The sequence below is a fragment of the Rhincodon typus genome, chromosome 16 (assembly GCF_021869965.1).
Source record: "Rhincodon typus isolate 14 chromosome 16, sRhiTyp1.1, whole genome shotgun sequence".
NCBI classification, from domain to species: Eukaryota; Metazoa; Chordata; class Chondrichthyes; order Orectolobiformes; family Rhincodontidae; genus Rhincodon; species Rhincodon typus.
In genome coordinates this window covers 13,300,786-13,322,825 of record NC_063347.1, presented here as the reverse complement: position 1 = coordinate 13,322,825, position 22,040 = coordinate 13,300,786, and the positions used below count along the sequence as shown (strand labels likewise).

The following is a 22,040-nucleotide window of genomic DNA, read 5'->3' as shown; positions in this document are numbered from 1 at the left end:
TTAACCACTCTTTCCTGCTTCCGCAGTTCTTTCAGTTTTTACTTAGCTAAAATGGTTAACTTTCAGGAGACTGCTGAAGGATGAGAGAGTGGTTAAAAGGTAAAGACATTTAGGAAATGAATTCAAGGTGCACAAACAAAAGTCGCAAAAGCAAATGCCACATTTCAATTCAGATGTAGCCATACAGAATGTTCTTATGCAACTTACAATGACTGATTCAGCAATATCAGAGAACGAGAATAGATTACCTGTTAGACCTCCAAGCTGGACACAGAGGGAGAATGAAGGTAAGAGTTATTTTCTAAAACGTTAAAATCCCTGATAACAGTGTGTGTGTGGGCTAACTGAATGCTCACTAACCAATTGAGAAGATGTCATGTTTTAATCACACAGCATGTGTAAAGGTTGACCTCGACACAGAGATTTCTGCATTTAAAACCAAAACCATGCAAGAACAGCATTCACAGTAATGAATGGAACAGGTTGGGAGGTTGGAATGATTACTAATGATTTTAAGGTTCCAGTAAAAACAATGCATGCATTTAAAATGGGACAACAGCATAAAATAGCTGCTTTTAGTAGTGTAACCGTTCAATAGTAGGCACTATTCATAAGTTTCTATACCCTGTTACACAGGATTAAAAGAAGCCCTTCAGTTCTGAACAAGAGTCAAATCAAGCTTGAAATTTTAACTCTGTTTCTCCCTCCAAAGATGCTGCCAGACCTGCTGAGTTTCGCCTGCATTTTCTGTTTTTAACCCTATACAAATAGAGATTGCTGGAAAAGCTCAGCAGGTCTGGCAGCATCTGTGAAGAAAAATAAGAGTTAACTTTTCAGATTAATCAAACGCTAATTTCTAGTTAAAGGTCCACGTAGAAATGAGCTCACACCATTCGCAGCAGCACAAGTTACTTTGCAACTTCATTGTTCAGTCCTTTGAGTATAGAAGTTGCAAAGTCATGCTAAGGTTGTACAGGACATTGGTGAGGCATCTTTTGGAGTACTGTGCCCATTTCTGGTCACCCAGTTATAGGAAGGATATTATTAAGCTGGAGAGGGTTCAGCAGAGATTTATCAGGATTGTGCCGGGTATGGAAAGTTTAACTTATAAACAAAGGCTGGATAGGCTTCACATATGCTGACAGATCTGTTGAGCTTTTCCAGCAACCTTGTTTTTGTTGCTAGATAGACTGCGACCTTTTTCACAGAAGCATGGAAGGTTGAAAGGTGACAACTAGAAATTTATAAAAACGTGAGGGGTAAGGATAGTTTTAATGGTAAGTGTCTTTTCCCTAGGAAAGGGGATTTCACAACTAGGCGGTACATTTTTAAGGCGAGAGGAGAGAGATTTTAAAAAAGACTTGAGGGGAAAACTTTTTATACAGAGTGCTGTTCGTGGGTGTGGAATGAACTCCCTGAGGATTTGGGCACAATTACAACATTTAAAAGACATTTGGATATGTACACAAATAGGAGAGGTTTTCAGAGGGATTTGGGCCAGGAACAGGCAGGTGGGACTAGTTTAGTTTGGGATCATGTTTGGCATGGACTGGTTGAACTGAAGGGTCTGTTTCCATGCTGCATGACTGTATACATACCTGCCAAGGTACATCAGGGTAGTGACTAAAATGGCAAAAGAAGAATACCGTATTTATCTGTAAGATGCCTTACAGCCAATGGAATACTTTTGAAGTCTAGCCACTGTTACAATATAGGAAACATGAGCACAGCAAGCTCCCACAAACAGCAGCATGATCATTATCAGATCATCTGCTTCAGAAAGGTTGATTGAGGGGTAAAAATTGACCAGGATAACAGAGGGATATTCACCGGCTCTTTCAAATAGTGCGTTGAGACCTTTTACATCCACCTGACAGGACAGGCAGGATCACAGTTTAACGTCTCATCTGATCGTCGGCACCTCTGCTAGGCAACATTCTCTCATTACTGCACTGGAATATCTACTTAGATTATGGACTCATGACTCTGGAGGTACGGCTGAATAAAACATTGTTAAGGGCACATTTGAAGTACTGTGCACAATTCTGGTCGCCCTGCTATAGAAAGGATGTTGTAAGTGGAAAGAGTACAGAGAAGATTTACAAGAATGTTGCTGGGACTGGAGGGTTTGAGCTATAGGGAGAGGCTGGATGGGCTGGGATTTTTATCCTACAGCACAGGAGCCTGAGGGATGACATTACAGAGATTTATAAAATCATGAGGGGCATAGATAAGGAGTCCAAAACTAGAGGGCACAGGTTTAAAGTGAGAGTGGAAAGATTTAAAAGGGACCTGAGGGGCAACTTTTCACACAGAGGGTGGTGTGCGTGTTTAGGCTGCCAGAGGAAGTGGTAGAGATGAGTGCAATTACAACATTTAAAAGAATTGGACAGGCACACGAATAGGAAAGGTTTAGAGGGATATGGGCCAAATGCAGGCAAATGTGCAATCTTTTTACATGCCCATCCCCCATCAGGATGCTCTCAGGGCTCTCCGTTTCTTCCCGAGAAAAGGCCTGAACCATCCCCATCCACCACCAGCCTCCTCCGCCTGGCCGAGCTTGTCCTCACCCTGAAAACTTCTCTTTTAACTTGTAGTGATTGGGGCCAGGTTGATCTCATGAACTACAAGATTCTTGATTGGGGCTGTTAACCTGGTCCAATCAGGAAAGCCTCGGCTGACTAAAATAACCAGGAGATTAGAATCTCCTCAGTTGAGGACTGACTCCGAGCTGGCTGGCCACAGCCTGTGTACTGTGCACTAGTAAATAAAGGATGACTTGAGGATGGGATCAGCCTCTGTGCAGTTATTTCGTAACTCATCTCACTTTCTTCAGGTCAGAAGGGCGGCCATGGATACCTGCATGGGTCCCAGTTATGCCGGTCTCTTCGTGCGGTACGTGGAACATTCCTTGTTCCTGTCCTATTCCAGACCCCACACATAACTCTTTCTCCGGTATATCAGTGATATCATCAGTGCTGCTTCCCTCTCTTGTCCAGAATTCGAAAAATTTCTTGATTTTACTTCCAATTTCCACCTTGCCCTCACCTTCACCTGGTCCATCTCTGATTCCTCCCTTCCTTTTCATGACATCCCTGTTTCCACTTCTGGGGGTAGGCTGGCTACGAATATCCACCACAAACCAATTGACTCCCACAATTACTTTTATGTCCTCACATCCTGCTATGAATAAAGAATCTGTTCCATTTACCCAGTTCCTCCATCACATCTGTTCTGTTGATGCCAATTTCAACAAGGTACCCTCCAAAATGTCCACCTTCTTCCTCAACTGAAGATTCCCAGCACCATTATTGAGAGGGCCCCCAGTCGGATTCAAACCATTTCCCACACTTCAGCCCTAATCCTCTCTCTTCACTTCCACAACAGCAATAGGGTTCTCCTTGTTCTTACCTACCATCCCACCAGCATCCACACCCAGGGGATTATCGGCTACCATTTCTGCCACCCCCAGCAGGATGCCACCACTAGAAACATACTCCCCTCTCCTCCCTTTTCAGCATTCCATTCCCTCTGGGACACCCTGGTCCACTCTTCCTTCACTCCCAGTATCTCCCTACAGCCTCACTGCACCTTCCCCTGCAACTGGCGAAGGTGTAACACCTGCCCATTTACCTCCTCCCTCCTCATTATCCAAGGGCCCAAACACACTTTCCAGGTGAAGCAACACTTCACCTGCACTTCAACCAATCTAGTCTACTGCATTTGCTGCTCACAATCTGGTCTCCTCTACGTTGGGGAAACGAAGCATAGACTGGGTGACTGCTTCGCAGAATACCTACATGCTGTCTGCAAAGAAGACTCTGAGCTTCCATTTCTGAAGAAAGGTCCAGACCCGAAACGTCAGCTTTCCTGCTCCTCTGATGCTGCCTGGTCTGCTGTGTTCATCCAGCTCCACACCTTGTTATCCCTGAGCTTCCAGTTGCCTGCCATTTCAATCCACCACCCTGTTCCCTGGCCAACATCTCTGTCTCAGGCTTGCTGCAGTGCTCCAGCAAAGCTCAGCACAAACTGGAAGAACAACACCTCATTTTCCGCTTGGGGACCCTGCGCCTTCTGGACTCAAAATTGAGTTCAACAATTTTAGGACTTGAGGTACCTTCTCCTAAGCCCTTATCCCATATTCACAGCCCTGACCTTGTTATCACATGGTCTGCTATTACACACAACTGATTTTTAGCCACTAATAGTCCCCATTCGTAGCTATTCATTCTCCTAGGCTAACTGTTATCCACCCCTTTGTCTGTCCAACTGATCTTCTCTCAGGAGCAAAAACAGAAGTTGCTGGAAAAGCTCAGCAGGTCTGGCAGCATTTGTGAAGAAAAAAATCAGAATTAACATTTCGGGTCTGGGGATCCTTCCTCAGAACTGAGGATAGGTCACTGTACTGGAAATGTTAACTGATTCTTTTCTTCACAGATGTTGTCAGACCTGCTGAGCTATTTCAGCAACTTCTGTTTTTGTTACTGATTTACAGCATCTGCAGTTCTTTTGGTTTTTGTTCTTCTCTCTCTTTGGGATCTATCTCCACCTATCATTCACTCCTTACCCCCACCCTATCTTCTGCATAAAAAACAACTTTTGCCTCACTACCATCAATTCTGAAGAAGGGCTCTTAACCTGAAACATTAACTCTGATTTCTCTCCCCAGATGCTGCCAGACCTGCTGAGCTTTTCCAGCAATTTCTGTTTTCGTTTGTGACGAGTTATAGAGACTAAGACAGAAAGAGAGGAATGGGTGTGCTGTTGTTGTCCCTCGCAAAAGCTGCCTGTTCTCTGCAGTAAAAAAGTTTGGTATAAACTTGAAGAAAACCAATTACCTTTTCCTGTAGCAGTTGCCATGAGCTGTAACTTTTGAATTGATAAATTTTCTGAGTGCATCAGTCACACTCTACTTATAAACTACAGCAAGCTTCCAGAGAAAGGCTGAACATCAAGTGCCTGGCTAGCTGAAAAGGATCATCTCAACATCGGAACTGGGGAACAAAGACTACTGAACTGGTTTTCCAGCTTCTGTCTATCTTTGCCAATAATCTATTTTCACGACTTGTTTGTCGATATTTGTGCGAATGTGTGTCTGCATGTAACAGGGAGTTTAGAAGGGATTAGAGTTTTAGTTAATAGTGTTATATGTCAATAGTTTATATCTGTTTACATGTACTGTCATTAAATTGCTTAATAATAAATAATAATTCTTATGTAATACAGAAACCTGGTCTGTGTTTTCTATCAACCTTGGTCTGAAAGTCAGGTAAATTGTCATAATGCTTACGGTAAAAAAGAAACATTTGGTATGACACCAAGAATAGTCAGACACGATTTATGGTACATTACCCCAGTTCATCATAACACAGGATGTGGACGCATGTGCAGATGATGGTACAGGGATAAGAAACTTCAGTTTGGAAAGTCTCGCCTACATGTGACTTCAGCCCAACACTTCTGTAGCTGGCTTGTAACTCTAATTTAACACGACATAACTGTGCTCCGAAATGGTCTAGCAAGTCATTCAAAAAGACCACTAGGAGTGGGCAAAAACTGCTGGCCTTGGCAGCAACATCCACACCACAAGGGCAATTGTCTGAGTATGTACATATCACAGTGTTCTCTCTCTCTCTCCCGGCCTCTCTCAGAGAATGAAGACTTTGGGAAGGCTGTATTCAATAAGTACGGCCAGTAGCTAGTCTGGCGGCTCAGTGGTTAGCACTGCTGCCTCACAGTGCCAGGGAACCACGTTTGACTCCATCCTTGGGCAACTGTGTGTCGAGTTTGCATATTCTCCCCATGTCTGCGTAGGTTTCCTCCCACAGTTCAAAGATGCACAGGTTAGGTGGATTGGCCATGCTAAATTGCCTCATAGTGTTCAGGGATGTGTAGGCTAGGTGGATTAGCCATGGGAAATGTAGGGTTATAGGGATAGGGTCAGGTATTATTCAGAGGGATTGGTGTAGACTTGATGGGCTAAATGGCCTGCTTCCACACTAGGAAGTCTATGATTCTGTCTGTGACCAGCAGCATCTACCATACTGGGTGCAAATGAAGGGGTAGTCATTGCCGGGACAATTGGATCCATCCTTCTCTTTCCTCTCTCTTTCATATTAGTTCTTTGCCGAGTATCAAAGTTGTCTGTAGCTCACATGATGGACCATCTCCAGGCACCACAAGTCTATGGCCTGGGCTTCCAACTTTCAATGGTTAATGTGGAAAGCAGAGAGGAACTTCTTCAGTGAGTCCTTGAAATATTTGTATGGGCCGTGTCTGTTCCAATAACCAGTGGTCAGCTCTCCATACAATGCACGCATGTGACTGCTGTCCTTTGGCCAACATGGTGCCGCTAGGGCAGTTATCTTTGCAGGAAGATGGTCTTGATACTGGTGATGGTGGCTGTTGGTCAACACTCCAGTGCACTGCATCACTGAAAGGGATACTTATTAATAGGACGGTACTTATGAATTGGAACTATTCAATCAGATAATTAGATTTATTTGCAGTCCCTGCCAAGTGAAATGACTAAAGAGTTAACAAAAAGATTTTATCTTTAACAGTCAACAATTTGAGCAATATTTATGGTTTGCATAAGATGCAAACAGCACAACTGAGATCAAACATTCTGATTATACTTTGTGACTGTATGTATTTCCAGTCATGTTACACAAGACTGAGGGTTTTGACACTATTTTAAAATGAGTCTGTAAAATTGCCCAAAAGTTTCATCCTCTTCACTATTAAAAATTCATCAGCTGTGGGCCAGCTTGATCCTAAAACTACGTGGGATATAAAAAGCACTAAATGGAATCAAAGAAACACAGCAAAACCTTGTGTATGAGGTGAAAAGGATGATTATTTAATACCGAAAAAGACTGTGGATCAAACTGGAGAGCTAATCCAAAGGAGAGATAGGTTTTGGGGACACAGGGCAGGATTTCCCTGCGCTAGAACTATAGAAGAGTCAACCTCTACCAAATTTTCAACATACATGATCATGCTTCCATCACTGTAACAAAAAAAGATGGATTTTGAACCGAAATACGCTGTAAAATCTCTGAACAGTAAATTCAGATTCCAGGGCTGTTACATACCATGCCCTGGATTTCTTGTGCCATCAGATTTCAGAGCACCCCACATCGTTAATACAATGTACTATTTGCAAAAGTTGAAAAGTAGTGCAATTCTGTTGAACATGAGATGTAGTGCATTGTGTAATTCTTTTCTTCTTTCAATGAGTTCTTAATTCATGCCTTTGCTTCATATGCTCCAGTGATCCTAAACCTAACCAGTGCCAATGCCTCATGCTCCCTCAACTTGTCTCTGCTTGAAATACAATATCAGACATGTCACTGGTCTGAGTTCTCATGTCTGTGAGTCTAAGAAACTGGGTCAATCTATAAGCGGATGTGATGCAGCAATAATCTGCTCAATAGCTGCTCTTCCGAAATAATGGTCTGTCCCTGAGATCCTAAACAGTAGGATTTTTTTGCAATTAGTTGGTTGAATGTGTAATTCAGTATTGTAACAGTTTGCTTTAATATCAGCAATGGTAGTTACTCTATGGTGAACAGTACAATGTCAAGATGGTCTTACATGCATATGGAATTTGCATCATCTCCTTCTTGAATTTTCTAAAATGTTTTCCAGAAGATAGAACAGAGATCTATCCAATCTCTGCCAACAATGCACTCCAGCCAGTTGCAAGGATTTACCCTCAAAGCCACCATTCCCTTCCTCCCACTTGCTTGAAGAATACTTTACACCTCACAGTCTAGATCATAAATTCACCACGAGGAAAATCTTCAGACCAGGTCTTGCATAACATCATGTGCCAACCAATTTGTGAAATTTCTGCCAGAATTTTGCCATTGCCATGCTGATCACACCTTTGGGTTGAATTCCGAGTCAAGAATCCAAAGGAAAAAATTGCGGCACTCTGGGTATGATCTTCCCGGAGGTGTCTTTGGGAATGCTGTCCAATGAGGTAGGCACCATAAGCAGGAGGAGATTCAATCGGAGCAGCTAAAGGTACAGAGATTGTTGGGCACTGAGACTGTCGGGCACTGAGACTGTCGGGCAGTGCCAACAAGAAGGGAAAGGCACAGAATGCCTCAAGCTGGAGGCATGCTGCTAACTCGAGAATGGGCAGAACAATCCTAATAGCCAGAACATCAAGTGGATCTGTCTGCAAGGGGCAGGATTTGTGTGCAGATGTGCTAAAATGTAACCCATATTCTCAATTCAGGATAACTGTGCATGTTCATTCCATGAAAGTTCCAGCTGCCTTCTGTGAGAAGCTGAGCTGCAAATGCAACCAGAGTCCTATGCAGCTCCTGTCACTGTGCTAGGAACACATCAGCTCACTGGTGCTGTAATGGCTCTAATTGATTTCCCATTACTTCCAGGCACGCAGCCCTAGAAAAGCAGCTGAAAGCAGAGAAACATTAGAAAACTCTGTGGGCGCAGAGTCCCCAAAGATGATCCTGCCCCACCCAATACCCCTAATGGGCTGAAAAATTCCTACTGCTGTCTCTGTGACCAATCTGAGGTATGTGGTATTTTAAGAATTCTAACTTTGTTCGCCCAAACGGGGAGCCCACTAGATCAGGTCGAATGAGGATTGCTATCCCGCCCAATGTTAAAAGTGAAAGGTGTCACAGGGTTATAGGCTGCTCTCTCATTAGAGAGAGAGATCATGGGTGGTGGATTTAACCAGAGGGTCACTGTGTTTTAGACGAGGTGGTGTGGTTGAGGACCTGGGGCCTTTAGTGACCTCAGCCAGTACAGGGACTGAACCTGTAAGGTTGGTGCCACTATGCATCGTACACCTATCATCCAGCTGACGGAGCTAACAAGCCAACCAACTCTTCAATAACTGGCCTTGTTCAAAATTCCGGAACTCTCTTCCTAAGAGCTGTGAGCGTGGGTGTACACACAGCACGTGGACTGCAGGGGTTGATGAAGACAGCTCACCAGCACATTCTGAAGGGAAATTAGGAGATAGGAAACAAGTGCTGAACGTGGTGGCTCAGTGGTTAGCACTGCTGCCTCACAGTGCCAGGGACCTGGGTTCAATTCCAGCCTTGGGTGACTGTGTGGAGTTTGCACATTCTCCCCGTGTCTGCGAGGGTTTCCTCCCACAGTCCAAAGATGTGCAGGCTGGGTGGATTGGCCATGCTAAATTGCCTGTAGTGTTCAGGGATGCCTAGATTAGGTGGGTTACAAGGGGATGGGTCTGGGTGGGATGCTGTGAGGTTTGGTGTGGACTTGTTGGGCCAAAGGGCCTGTTTCCACACTGTAGGGATTCTATGACTTGACAGTGACACTCAGGCAAGTTAAAAACTTCAGTGGTGAATAGGAAGATTAAACCAGTGTAGCACTCAACCCTGGGTACTTCAGTGCCATTCAGAAAAGGAAGCTTGGTGTCTTTTACCTGATAACCCTCCTGCAAGCCAAGTATTAAAAGCTGATTGCATGCTGAAGTTGCTTTTTTCAAAATAGCTTGAATGAGGCAATTCCTGTTCTTCACACTGGTCTGTCAATCAGAGTAATTCCAATTCAGCCATGAATAGTCAGCACTGTGACATCTCAAAACAGAACCATAAACATATTTTAACAGAAATGCATGTCCGATGCAATGAATTCTCAAACATAAGCAGCATTAGTTGAAAGAAGTTTACACTTTGGCCCGAATTTGCAGAGGCAGATATACTGCTTACTCTTCCCAACCCCAGAAGGAAAATCGGGGCCACAGCAACCAATATCCATCAAGGTCACTATGCAACCATAATAGGCTCCAGGTAACCTTTGTTACATTACTGATCATCTGCCAACTGAAAAAGCATGTATGGTGTGGTGTAGTGGTAGTATCCCTGCCCCTGAGCTAGGAGACTAAGGTTCAAGTCCCATCTACCCAAGAAGTGTGCAATAACATCTCCGAATACATTAATAAAAATAATACCCAAATGTTGCAATATTAATATATAAACAGCTTTGGCATTAAGGTGATGGTCAGAAGGAGGGGTTCAATTTAAGTCTCAGGAACAACAGCCACTAAAAAAAGATTGTAATAGCAAGATTTCACTGAATGTAAATTTATGGCCGGTTAGCTCAGAGGGCCAAAGCATGGTGCTAATAACGCCAAGGTCACAAATTTAATCCCCATACTGCCAATCTTGCTGGCTTCCACCTACTGAAGGATAGGACTCTTATGGTGCAATGGTTGCAATCCTACAACTGGGCCAGGAGACCCAGTTTCAAATCCCACCTGCTCCAGAAGTATGTAATAATATCTCTGAAAATGTTGATTAGAAAATAACATGTCCACCTACTGAAGCAGGGGCTTTTATGCCACAGTAGTGTTGTCCCTTCCTCTGAGCTTAGAAGCCTGGGATCAAATCTCTCCAGAAGTATGCGATAACAGGTTGATTAGGAAAACTGATGTATGAGTAAGTGTGACTTCCACAACTGTTTATTTGCATTTCATAGTTCAATACAAACTCCAGTCTGCTCTCTCACCTTCCTGAACAATTCCCCTTACTGGAAAGCCAAACCTTTTTTTAAATAATAAATTATAAGCACTGTGGCAACAATAACACAAAAGGTGGGAAAAACAAGGAAACTGTAGTGGAGTAGGACGATAATGCACTTCAGCCCCTGGGGTGCCTACTTCTCTCTCTAAAAGCTTCTCAGGAAAAACCAACCCTTACTTTTGTATATCCACCAGCTAACAAATTAAAACAAACAAGAATATACAAGCGGCAACAATAACATAAGTGAAGGAAGGATGGAGGAGGGGTGTGGGTTTAAATTAAAACAGTGTTGGAGAGGGAAACAGTGCACTCCAACTCCTCTCGCATCCCACCTCTCTCCCCAAAAGCTTCAAAGGGAAAATCAACATCCCTTTTCTTTTGATACCCACCACCAAACCACCCGTTTCACAAGAACCCACCTTCTCTTTATTTCCTTGCTTCTTTCTTATTTTTTCACATTTTATTTTGCTGTTATTTTCATGAAAACGAAAAAGACAGGAAAGGAAAGAGGGGAGGGCAAAATCAAAATGGAATTGGAAGGGGTACTAATGCACCCGAGCTCCCTGTGGTGCCCACCTCTGTCAAAATGCCTCACTAGTATTAGTGGACACCAAACTCCAACCCTTAAAAATGCTCCAATGAGAATCAGCTGCCATCTAATACCTCTGGAATGCATCCTGGTTGGACCAACACGTATAACATTGTCAGCTTTGAGAAGATAAGGGTTGGTCTTCCACCCCTTGATGCAAGGAACTCCTACCCTCAAAAGCTGCTGTCCAATCGGTCCAACAGTTCAAGCAGAACTAAGCTATGGGCCTTTCTGGGACTTGGAGTAGAACGTGGGACAAAGACAATATACGATTCAGAGCAAAGAGGGTGAAACCACAGTAGGAAGGAACAAAGGGATGAAGAATGTTTTATTTTGGGGGAGGTTGAGCCCAAATACACACAGGGCAACCCTCCCCGGAATGATGTACCTCTCCCACCCCTACAGTCCCAAGCCCCACACCTTCAACTACCTCCCCACATTTTCAAGGGAGTAGTTTAAAAGTCAGCCTTCTGCTGCCTACTGACTGTGTTTATCAACTACGTACTGGTATCGGCACAACGTTATCCGGGTCAAGTGGGTTCTTAAGAAATTCAATTGTCCATTAACTGGATTACGTCAGCATATGAGCTACCAATTTTAGCACCAGCCAGCAAACCCTCTTCCCCCAAACCGCTCCACCTCCTGTTACACAAAGACTAAGTTAGGGACGTCTATGATTGCAAACCACACTATGTATTTTATATACCCATCCTAAAGGCATGCACAAGGTGGGGCAGGATGTAAAATCCAGCTTTTTGCATCAGCATTAAGTGTCATCCACTTGCAGTAATGGTCCTATGGGGCTGCCCTGTAGGAAAATGGAGATGTAGCCCCCTCCCCTCATCTCTGGAAATGAGGAAGGGGGTCACTGGGTAAATAAGGCAAAGCTCAAACAATTCTGGATGGAAGAGGTGGAGTTATGGCTACAGATTATTTGATCAGTTGTGAAGAAAGGTCCCTGGACCTGAAACATTAATTCTGATTCTTCTCCACAGATGCTGCCAGAACTGATGAGCTTTTCCAGCAATTTCTGTTTTTGTTTCTGATTTCCAGAATCCACGGTTCTTTCGGTTTTTATGGAATACTTGATGTTTGCTGTTGACTTTGAGTGCGATTACCATTTATTACAAAATATTCTGTGTTTCATTGAATCTGACATTTATTGGGAAGAAGCTGAAGGTCCTACCACCATCATCTCCACTGTATCAGTAACGTACAAGTTCTGATTCTGCTGCCACCAAGTTGGCCAAATAATTTTATCAACAAGAAAACAGAAATTGCTGGAAAAACTCAGCAAGTCTAGCAGCATCTGTGGAGAGAAAGCAGAGTTAACACTTTGTGTCCAGAGGCCCTTCTTCTGAATTTTATCGTTTTGAGCTCAGTGATGATGTGATCTTACTATTCTTCCGCTTCGGATAATGGGGAATTATTGTTGGTTAGCTATGTGACCTACTTCCCAAGGAACATGCAGGGCAGTATAGAGGTGAGAGTTTTTATTTAAATCATTGCTGAACTTGTACTGAAGCCAGTGCTTGGCTGGGGAAGGGAAGCTATGACTTAGGATGGATGTGAATACATTGAAAACTTCATGAGAAACAGAATGACTGAGGATAAAATTTGTATCTAAAGTTACATTCTTCAAAATGTTAAGGATTGCACAAATAATGGCTCTAGTTTGCAGGGCATAAAATCAAGATAAAGTTCAACTTACATAGCAGGTGATATATTTAACCCATCGGACTTATCAAAGTTTCAGGCACAGGTCCTCAATGAAGTACTCAATGAATTTTGTTTTTATTCTTTCACAAGACACAGGTGCCACTGGCAATGCCTGCATTTGTTATACGCCTCTAACTGTCCTTAAATTGAGTGGCTTTCTTGGCCATTTCAGGGGGCAATTAAGAGTCAACTGCATTGCTGGAGTCTGGAGTTACATGCAGACCAGTCCAATTAAGAACAACAGATTACTTTCCCAAAGAGACTTGGAGGAACCATGTGGGTCCTTTTATTGATTATTTTGATTTGATTTATTATTGTCACATGTACCTAGGTACAGTGAAAATTTTTGTTTTGCGTGAAATGCAGGCAGATCATACCATACAGAGTGGATAAGGGAAATAGAACAGAGCGAAGAATACAATGTTACAGTTGCAGAGAAGGTGCACAGAGTGAGATCAACATTAAATTTAAAATTTGAGAGGTCCATTCAGAAGTCTAATAACAGCGGGGAAGAAACTGTTCTTGAATCTGTTGGCATATGTGTTTAATCTTTTGTATCTTCTGCCTGACGGTAGAGGTCGGGAGAGATTATAACCGGGGTGGAAGCAGTCTTTGATTATGTTGGCTGCCTTCCTGATGCTGCAAGAAGACAATCGCAACAGTTTCATGGTGGCTACTACTGAGATTAGCTTTCAACTCCAGATTTCTGCTTTAATGGGATTTGAACTCATGTTTGCAGACCATTAGCCTCACCCTCTGGATTACTAGTCCAGTGACATTATCACCAGCTCCCTCATCTATGAGTATTTATGTGTACTTCACTGCCTAGAATGCAGGATTGGTGTTGATTTGTAACTATAGTATATTTTAAGTTATATATTTTTTTAAAGTACTACATCCACCATTTCTCTATTATCTGCTAAATCTCATTGAATCACAGTATTACAGCGCAGAAGGGGGACATTCAGCTCACTGTACCTATACTGGTTCTTCAAAAGAGGATCATTGCCTATTGCCAATCTCCTGCTTTAGCTCCATACCCTTGCTCACCATTTCTAACCAAATAATCATCCAATGCCCTTTTGAATGCCTTTTCTTTTGCAAAAACAAACAAAAACATTAACCGAGATAACAAGGTGTAGAGCTGGATGAACACAGCAGGCCAAGCAGCATCAGAGGAGCAGGAAGGCTGACGTTTCGGGCCTAGACCCTTCTTCATTATTACAGTGATGGGTGCTAGCTCCTTACACCATGCACTTGAGCTACTGGTAGTTACCTACAACAACCTTCTAATCTGTTCATTGCACTTTTTCTTCCTCCACTGAACTTAGCAGCAACATCCTAGCTGCTGAAATGAATGTAGGAGATTTGTGGTGGTTAACAGCTTTATGAACAGAAATGGCTGTAATGGTCCAATGTGTTCTTTGGTTGCACTGCTCCAGACGCTAGAATGTGAAGCATATTAAATGGTGCTGACACAAACATATAATTCTACAGACAGACCTCTGGATATCAGGAAGGTTTGAACACACCTAAAAAGAAAAGTTCAGAAAATTTGTTTCCACATAATTATAATCCCCCCCTTCACTCTCGTCCCTGTCAGATCACTCTTAGTAGATGAAAATACTCAGAAGTATTCAACTATTTGTGGTCCGGAGGGAAGGCACATTTTAGTGATAGATAATCAGACAGAGCTTCCAATAATATTGAACTTCCAACAAAAGTGACAAATTGTAAACACATTTAAACATAGTCAGTTTTGTTTAATTTTAATGGTGCTAAAATGGATTATGTTTTTAAACCAAAGTGAATGATTGTCATTGCTTTATGTGACATGCAGCATGCTGTGAGAAACAGACTGTATATTCAGATATAACAAGTGTAGTTGCAATACTTCCGGTGCCCTAGACTGTGTTTAGCTTTTAACAGTATAGTGAAAGATCTTTATAAATTAAGAGGAACATAATTAATTCACCAAGAGCAGGGAGTCCCGTATAATCCATGCCTGCAAATAAAATTTACTGAAGATTTGATTGATATTGATGATAATGATTTGATTTATTGTCATCTAAGTATAGTGAAAAGCTTTGTTTGTGAGCAGTACAGGCAGATCAAAATAATTAAGGACATACAAATCATAGGGTGAGAAAAACTTGGACAGAATGAGGCATACAGGATACACTGCACAGGACATGCACGAAGCAAGATTAACACTAACAAGATTAGCATTATTTAAATTATATTGAAAAGCTTTAATGCCACTAAGCACCAAAACAACCTCACCTCAACTGATGCAGATTTTGTATTACTGTTATTATTTTATTCTGTTAGAATGATACCATAATGCATAACACAACCACTATTGGGCACACTCCACAAGACCAGAAGATAAATGAGCACAATTAGGCCATTCAGCCTATCAAATCTACCATGTCATTCAATCATGGCTGATAGGTTTCTCAACCCCATTCTCCTGCCTTCTCCCCATAACCCTTGATCCCCTCACCAATCAAAAACACTCAACGATTTGGTCCCCACCAACCTCTAACTGAAGAAATTCATCCTCATCTCAGTGTCACTCAAGTCATAGTACTTTTTAATCACATGTGCAATTTCTATGTCACATAGTCTATCATGTCCCTTTTTCAGTTTATTTTAAAAAGTTAGAAATGGAAGAGAATGAACTGATTCTGGGCTATAGACTGCTCTCTCATTAGAGAGAGACAATGGTGGTGGTTTAACCTAACATCTCAGGTTAGTGGAGAAGTTGAGGAGGAGGATACTTCTGGTAAGTTCACCTGGTGTGGGAATTGAACCCATACCGTGTGGCATCACAGTCAATATTAATAAACCAGCCAAACAAAATCCCTAAACCATTAATGTTAACTAACGGAACTCAGTTACATTACATCTTTTGATTTGATGTGATTTGATTTGATTTATTGCAATCACATGTACCTAAGTACAGTGAAAAGCCTTGTTTTGTGAGCAGTACAGGGAGTGCAAGGTATCAAATTCAACTGTAGGTGTAACATTTACCCCATACTGAAGTAATAGGAACTGAATTTTGTACTTACTGACCAGAGTACTGTTAACTGGGTTTGTATGATAGAAGCAAAAAAATGGTAAATGCTGGAAACACGAAAATACAGAAATTGCTGGAGCTGCTCAGCAGGTCAGGGAGAATCTAGGGGAAGAGAAACAAAGTGAATGTTTCAAGTTCTTCATCAGAACACGCTCTGATAAAGGGTCATCAGCCTGAAATGTTAAATCTGTTATTGTCTCCAAAGATGCTGCCAGACCTATTGGATATTTCCAGTATTTTCTGTTTTGATTGTCAGACTGAAAACTTAAAGGCAGAAAGCCACATATCCAAGGGGGCAGCACAGTGGTTCAGCTCTTAGCACTGCTGCCTCACAGCGCTAAGTTCAATTCCTGCCTTGGGCAACTGGCTGTGCGGAGTTTGCACACTCCCATAGTCTAACAATGTGCAGGTTAAGTGGCTTGGCTACACTAAATTGCACCATAGTGTCCAGGGATGTGCGGACTAGGTGAAGCAGCCATGGGAAATGCAGTGTTACAGGGATAGGGTAGGATGTGGGTCTGGATGAGATGTTCTTCGGAGGGTCAGTGTGGACTCAATGGGTCAAATAGCTTGCTTCCACGCTGCAGGGATTCTACGGTTCTATGAAGTCTATTTATAAATAGCAGAAGAAAGATGGAGCAAGAAACAAACATCTCGGAATGCATTTCCACATGGAGTTTAGCTTGTCTCCCCTTAATATGGAGGAAAGGCCTTGGAAGCCCTGGGAAAGTGGCGTAATCAGTCCATTTGCTGCACTATTCCATTGAAGTTGTACCAGCTGAGCAGGCGGAGGAGCTTGCACCACCTCTAGCCACCAACTCCATTCACATATAAAGCAAAAACCACATGGAAAAACTAGACAGTAACACTAATACACAAGGAAAAGGCTGAAAAACAGGAGAAGGCCTACTTTCCTCCATCAGTTTCACAGAATGCCAGTCTTTAGTTCTGAAGCTTTTCCAGTACCCTTTCGCCAGTGATTATGATTGTTTTAAGTTCCTCCATTTCTTTTACCCCTTGATTTTCAAGTATTTATTAGATGTTTTTGTGTTTTCTACAGCAAAACAGATACAAATTACCTGCTTAACACCTCTGCCATGTCCATATTTCCATTATTAAGGAACTGACACTCACTTCAGTTACTCTTTTCCTTTTCAAGTAAAAACACTAACTATCAGCTGTTACATTTCCAACTAACTTTCTCTTATAAACTAATATCTTCCTCCTTATATATTTTTGATCTAACTTTTCTAAAAATTTGTCCAACTTTCTGACCTACCACAAATTTTCACTGCATTGTGTCCATTTGCTTTCAATTCAAGAAATATCCTTAGTTAGCTATGAATCATACATCCCTTTAATATAGACTTTCTTGCTGAAGGGAATTTATCTTTGCTATGAGTTATGAAATGTCTCTCTAAATGTATGTCACTGTTTCTCTACTAACTGAAGACTTAAAGGCAAAAAGCCACATGACCATGGGGACAGCACAGTGGCTGAGTAAGAAAGAAACTTAATTTAACAGTACAGTGTAGTTAAATGCTGTATGTAAAACAGGGTAGATTTAAGGAAGAACTAACACTAATAGTTCACCAAATGTCTACTACTCACAATCCGTTTCGAGCAGTACTGTTTGTGTACTTTGCATGCATTGAAAGATCACCAGTATTTTTTCTAGCTGAAACTCTACACAGATGAATCAGCGTTGCTAACTAGAGAAACTAATTTAAATAGCTACTTGGTTAACTAACTGTAGTTGCCTGATCCAAGTAGAGGTTATTTATCCCTGACTAAGATGAAAATTAAGTTGACAGTAAAGTGTAGTTAAATGCTAAAGAGGACTATATTTTAGATGGAGATTGATCCTTAAAATTACCTCACTCAATAAATTATAGTTTTTTGATCAACCTGTTCAGCTATGCTGTAACACCCCTTCAGAGTAACTAAGAAGTGAACACAGATCATCCAGCCTAGAGGTAGGGATACTGCTACACTGCCACAGCATCCTGTAATTTCCAAGCTCTATACTGTTTCGAGCTGTACTGATTCAGTGAGCTGTTGGCTGTGTGCATGCTTACCTTGTGCACTGAGAATCTTAAAAATTAAAGGTTGTCTTGCTTTCAGGGGACCGCTCCTGTGACTAAAGAGGATGGTATGGTGCAGTGGTAGTGTTTCTACCTCTGGGCCAGAAGGCCTGGGTTCAAGTCCCACTTGCTTCAAAGTTGTGTAGCAACATGTCTGAACAGGTTGATTAAAATATCCGCAAAGATTTCATACAAAACTCCAGCAATTTTCTCACCTGCCTCCTTCAGCAGTCTAGGATAGATCCCATCTTATCTACCTCAATACTGTTTAAAACACCCAACACCTCCTCCTTTTGTTTGTATTGACATGCCCCAGAAGACCAATGTACCCCCCTCCTGAGGCTCACCATCGACCATGTCCTTCTCCTTGGAGAATACCGATGCAAAGTATTCATTAGGAACCTCACCCACTCGCTCTCACTCCAAGCATAAAATCCCTCCTTTGTTCTTGAGTGGATATGGCCTTTTCCTAGATACCCTCTTGCTCCTTATATATGCATAAAATGTCTTCGGATTTTCCTCAACCATGTTAGCCAAAGGCATTTCATGGCCCCTTTTAGTCCTCCTAAATCCTTGTTTGTGGTCTTTCCTGCTATTTTTGTATTCTTCAAGGGCTCTGCCTGCTTTCAGTTTCCTATACGTTACGTTTTTCTTTTTGACTAAGCTCTCAATTTCTCTTGTAATCCAATGGTGATATATCCAAGTGAGGATGATATATAGCTTAACAGAAAATTTGCAGCTGGTGGTGCTTCCAAACATATTCTAACCTTATTCTTCTAAGTGGTAGAGGTCGTGGGTTTGGAAGGTGCAATTTAAAGACACTGGTAAATTGCTGTAGTGCATATATAGCTGGCACACACTGCTGCCACTGTGCACTGGTGGTGAGGGAATGAATCTTGAAGATGGTGGATGGGGTGCCAATCATGTGAGATCTTTGGCTTGGATGTTTGAGCGTCTTGAGTGTTGTTGGAAGTGTACTTAGCCAGGCAAGTAGAGAGTAATCCACCACACTCCTGCTTTATACATTGTGGATAGTAGGAAGGTTTTGTAGAGTCCGGATGTAACTTACTCTCTATGGAATTCACAGCTTCTGACCTGTTCTTTTAGGGTTGGTCAAGTTCATTTTTTGATCAATGGTACTCCACAGGCAAATGACTCTACAATGGTAATACCTTTGAATGGCAAGCGAAGTTGGGGTTAGATTCTCTGTATTGGAGGTAGTCATTGTTGGGCAAGTGTTTGGCATGAATATTAAATATCATTTATAACCAGGAATGGATGCTGTCCAGGTCTTGCCAAACATGACATGGACTGCTTCAGTATCTGAGGAGCCACAAATGGTGCTGAATGTTGTGCAATCATCAACAAATATCCATACGTCTTACCTTACAATGACATTGATAAAACAGCTGAGGATAGTTGGACCTAAGACACTATCCTGAAGAATTCTTGCAGTGGTGTCCTGGTACACATTTTTAGTCTCTAACAACCACAAACATCTTCCTGCGTGCTAGATACGACTCCAACCAGTGGACAGATTTTCCCCTTTATTCTCATTGACTCCATTTTGGCTAGGGCTCCTTGATGCCACAATCAGTCGGGAGCAGTCACTCTCAACTCACCTCTATTCCAGTCTTACTTCCATGTTTGAACCAAGGGTGCAATGAAGGCAAAAAATGAGTGGCCCTGGTGGAACCCAAAGTGAGTTTCAGTGAATAGGTTACTGCTGAGTAAGTGTTGCTCGATCGTACTGTTGACAACACCGCCATACCTTTTATAATCTCACTGAAATGCTACAGAGACAAGTCAGTACAGCTGGCTAGAATAACCAGTCCTAACTAGCCACATAATTAACTAAACACAGCTGCTTCTCTAGTAAGGAACTTAGTTATCCAGACTAAGGCTGAAAGAAACTCAATTTGATAGTAATCTGTAGTTAAGTGCTAAATGCAACCAGATTAGATTTTAGACAGACATTAACCCTTAAAATTCCCTCATTCGTCAAATTCCCGAGCTCACACTATCAAACTGCATGTTGTAACAAATTGATATCTTTATGCTTGCCAGCAGTAAAGGAGGATGAAGAGGTGAAAACTAAACAGAGAGAGACAAACAGAGACTAGCAATTTCAAAGCTACTTCTAAGAAGTAAGAATAAATTAAAATACCAAGTATGAAATATAGTTTCAAAACCAGAAATTGCTGGAAAAGCTCAGCAGGTCTGGCAGCATCTGTGAAGAGAAATCAGAGTTAATGTTTCGGGTCCAGTGACCATTCCTCAGATTTGTGGAATATAGTTTGTCAGAGAAGCAGATACAGGAAGGTCAGGAGGTACCAACTAAGAGGCATGTGATAATCATATAGAGGCAAAAGTGAGAGTCTGAGCTGAAACGAGAAAGAGGGGCACAAGTGCTTTGGCAGGCTGGATGACAGAATTTCTGTGAGAAAAGAAAAGGATTGTATGATCGATGCCACAAAGAAAGAGAGCGAGGAAGATTGCAAGAAAGGGGCACAATAGAGACAGAAAGAGAGAGGTTTGAGATAGCTAAATAAGTTGACATATATAGAGAAACTGCTGTTACATGGCAATTACTGAGACAATGTTGGCACCATAAAATTATTGAATGCTTATAGCAAAGCAAGAGGCAATTTGGCCCATTCTATCATTACTAACTCTCTGAAGCACTTAGTGCAACCCCTGCCTTTTCCATGTAGCCATGCAAATTGTTCCTTTCAGATAATAATCTACATTGTTTTTGAAAACTTCAAATGATCCTCCTACATTCACCGTACTGTCAGGCAAATCCTAATCATTCATAACATAAAAAGCTTTTTTTTTCATGTTGTCATTGCTTCTTGATTATTCTACCGCTCGGAATAGTCTACTCCGCGCTGATTCCTCATGATTCTGAAAACTTCTACCAAATCTCCTCTCAACTCTTCTTCTCCATGGAAAGCAGTCTTAACTTCCCTGATCTATTTCAACACTAAAGTTCCTCATCCCTGGAACCTTACTCATGAATCTTTTCTGCACTTTCTCTAATGCCTTCTCATCCTTCTTTATGTCTTTGCCCAGATCTGCACATAACACTCCAGTTGAGGACAACTCATGCTTTATACAGGCTTAACATACTTTATTTGCTTTTGTACAACACGTCTCTAATGGTAAAGCCTGGGCTGCTGTACGCTTCGTTAATTTCTCTTCCAAATTATCCAGACACCTCCACAGAATTGTTAACATTTCCTCCCAGGCCCTCTGCTTCTGAACTCTTTTAAGAATTACAGAATTTAGAATTTCATAATGTCTCTCCTTGTTCTTCCTACCAACTTGAAATACCTCACAATTCTCTGCATTCAATTTTAACAGCCATGAGTCTATCCTTTTCTCCAATCTATCTTTTCTTGAAGTTCTACACCATTCTTCTTGTGGTTTATAATACTTCCAAGTTTTGGATCATCGGTGAATTTTCAAAGTGGGCTCTGTTCAACAAGGTCTAAGTCAATAGTGCATATCAGAAAAAGTTGCGGTCCTAACATTGTCTCTGAGGGACTCCACTGTAACCCTTCCTTCACGATCTAAAATAATCATTCACCACTACTCTTTGTTTCCTGTCACTCAACCAATTTCATATCCATATTTCTGCTATCCCTTTTATTTCATGAGCTTTGATTTCATTCAGAAATCTGTTTCATGGCACTAATTAAAATGCATTTCGTGTAGTCCATGTACACCACATCAACAGCAGCATCCACATCAACCCTCTTTTATCTCATCAAAATAACTCAAGCAAGTTGGTTAAAAACAATTTGCACTTAACAAATCTTTCTGCTTAAACCTACTATCCCAGAACAGTTAGCTATATTCTTTATTTATAACGCCATGCACTCACACACAAACGCACACTCCAGGTGCAGTTTTACTGGCTTTCTTATTCTGTAAACCTTTTCAACTCGATCATACATAGAAACTCTCCTGTACTGACATTTTTTAAAATGGTTAAAAAAAAATACAGGCTTCATATTAGT

At 41.7% G+C, this 22,040-nt stretch overlaps 1 protein-coding gene across 1 annotated transcript in view; it reads right to left on the bottom strand.

The window, feature by feature from the left end:
* Positions 1-22,040, bottom strand: part of slc38a3b (solute carrier family 38 member 3b) — a 132,753-nt gene that overhangs the window by 109,695 nt on the left and 1,018 nt on the right. The gene's annotated exons all lie outside the window — the stretch shown is intronic.